The sequence below is a fragment of the Manis pentadactyla genome, chromosome X (genome assembly GCF_030020395.1).
Source record: "Manis pentadactyla isolate mManPen7 chromosome X, mManPen7.hap1, whole genome shotgun sequence".
Taxonomy (NCBI): Eukaryota; Metazoa; Chordata; class Mammalia; order Pholidota; family Manidae; genus Manis; species Manis pentadactyla.
The window spans coordinates 21039500-21042580 of NC_080038.1; the positions used below are offsets into that span (position 1 = coordinate 21039500).

Here is a 3081-nt window from a genome sequence, read left to right on the forward strand (position 1 = left end):
GTTTTCTCCTATGCTATCTTCCAATTTTATAGTTTCACACTTTACATTTAGGCCTATGATCCATTTAGAGTTAGTTTTTGTCAAGGGTATATGGTCTGTGTCTAGATTAATTTTTTTGCATGTAAATTTCTACTTGTTTCAGCAATATTTGTTGAAGAAATGATCTTTGCTTCACTGTATTGTCTTTGCTTCTTTGTCAAAGAGCAGAAAGAAACTGGTACATGAGTATTTATGGTGGATTTAATCATAATTGCGAAAAACTGGAAGCAAGCCAAATGGCCTTCAGTTGGAGAATGGATAAATAATCAGTAATAAATTCAGCAACAGAATACTGTTCAGCTATCAAAGATAATCGAATACATACTTACTTGACAGGGGAGATAACATGAGCACAAATTGGTTTTCCCAGGGCAAGGCTTGCCTGTTGCATTCCGAACGTGCTGACCTCTGTGATTTTCCCACATGCGGGAGGCTTGACTAAAGAATTTGTGCTAGTAGGGTTAAAAAACAAAAACAAAAATATCTAATACCCATAAAAACATGAATGAATCGAAAATGCATTATGCTAATTACAGGAAGGCAGGCTCAAAAGGCCACACAATTTATTATTGCATTTATATGACATTCTGGAAAAGGCAGAACTAGAGGACAGAGAACAGATCATTGGTTGCCAGGGGCTAGAGGTGAGGGTTAGGGATTGACTGCAAAGGGACACAAAGTACAGAGTGATGGATCTGACCTATACTGCGATTGTGGTGGTGGTGAAGTGTCTGTATACATTTGTCAAAACTCACAGAAAAAGGATGAATTTTTCTATTTGTAAACTGTATTTCAATGCAACTGATCAAATAAAAGAATGTATCTATAATCACAAAGCAAATGCTAAATATCACTCTATTCTGTCTCCAACTTTGAGCAAAGATCAGTTTTGTCTTGAAAATAAGAGCATAAAATATTCTCTGTCTAAACCTGAGGTTTGCTTCAATTCTACCTGTTGCTAGATTCTGGAACCCTCTTTATTATAAAAAGATCTATTTCTCCAATCCTGCTGCCCAGACTGTTAGAAGACATAACTATCATCTTGCCCAAATTGCTGGTCTGAATTCCTGAACCCCTTGCAGCTGAATTTTTGTCTTGGTTTCTGTCTCCTTGCCTGGTATTAGCTTGTGATTGCTCTGAGTTATTTGGTCTCTACAATAAATAGTCAATGAATAACTGTCTTCATCATTCAATTTCTATTTAAGTCAACAGATGCATTTACCATATGAAATGGGCACTGTGCTAGGAATTAGTCATATAATGATGAACAAGAGGGATACTGTTACTGGAAGTATCTCCTGCCTTCACATAACTTAAGAGGTGGATGGTACAGAGCATATCCTGAATTACAATCTAATATCATAACCTCTGGGTTGATAGGAGAATTTGGAAGGGATACGCAACCTAGGTTTAGTGGAGTCAGCCAAGCCTTGTCAAAGTGATTTCTAAGTTGAGTTATGGAGGGTGAATAAGAATCACCGACGAAGTAACAATAGGGGAGGGGAGAAGTATTCCAGACAGAACACAGTCTGAAAAAGTCCAAAATTGAGAGACAAAAAGGGGGGTTCAATTCAATAATCTGAAAGTTCCTTATTATAAGAACATACACAGTCAGGTGGTTGCTAAGAGATTACACTGGAATCATAGCGAATCTAACATACTATAGTAAAGGTTGTTTGTCCTTCCCATTTCTGCCCAGATACAATTACAATTTTTTAGTAATATACACTAGTTTTGTATGCATAGTAATTTGGGAAATTTTACACAACTTTCAATCTGGTTGGACCTGGAAATTAATCTTGGAGCTCCCAAAGGCCTGGTGCCTTTACACTCTCTTTCTGCTCTCCTCTCCTAAACGCGCCTTATACTTTACAGAATTTCTTATCCCTGCTCCCCATCTTCCTTCCCCGACACCTGACTGTCTCACAAATAACTGGCTGATCATAGAATTCACATTGGTGAAGGCTGATGCTTTAATCCTAGATGCCATTGTCATGTATCCTATTTTGACAATTGTTTTGCTATTTTTTTTCTTTGTTTCCCATTGAGAAGCCTGAGTTACTGTTATAATTGTGTTTAATTTCTGAAATGCAGAAAGTAAAATAAATTGCTATAAAGTTAGAATGCTACAGAGCTCAAAATAAAAGCACATTTTTATATCGTGGTTTTCTATGTTCAAGTATTCTAAGTGCTACATTTTTCTAATAAAAGCTTTTCTTTGAGTCGTAATCATCAAGAGACCTTGACATTTCAGTCAATGTGATAAACAAAAGCTTTGGTGATTTTTTTGGAAAACAGGATCAGATGATAGACAACAGACAGAGAAGGTCATTTTTAATTATAATGCCTGAATTGTTTATCATGGTTTATGTAAGTTTTGCTTCACAACCAATATTGAGTCAGAGAAAAATTGAATTAGATAGATGGCTGGGATTTTCAAAGTAATGGTTTTTACTGTGCTATTTATATTGCAATATTCCAACTGGGCAGATACTAGGTAGAGTGCTTTTAATTAACTACTAAAAACAACATTGGAAAACTTACTAAAAGTGTTATTATTATTCATAGTGAAATAAATGAGTTAGCAGTATTCATAGAATAATTTACTCATTCATTATTATCATCTCTCAACAGACATTTACTTAGTGCATACCGTTTGCCATATGATAAGTACTGAGGATTTAAAAGTAAGCAAGACAAAATTCATTAATTTGTGGTCTCAGTCCATGACAGGGGTAAGTGACAATTATGTTAGCAATATAATACATGTGACAAAAGTGAATTTAACAAAACATAAGTTATTTCAACAGCCTTCAGGAAGTAAGCCAGATTAATATTAGGACTTTTTGCTGGTACACATCCCAATAGTTAGCCTAGAGTGGAAATGAAATCCATACATACACTGCACTCATGACTTACCTTGTGAGCCATCTAAGCCACAGGTGGCATCATCTTCTTCTGAACCAGTGGGAATGTTTCAACTCTGTTAAGACACACGGGAAACTTTTGACCTTTAATAGATACTCTTGGTACAAAAAAGCA

The 3081-nt window shown here is 35.7% G+C and overlaps 1 pseudogene; it reads left to right on the forward strand.

The window, feature by feature from the left end:
* The first annotated feature begins 360 nt into the window (after positions 1-360).
* LOC118926319 (U1 spliceosomal RNA) lies at positions 361-534 on the forward strand (annotated as a pseudogene).
* Positions 535-3081: the final 2547 nt, after the last annotated feature.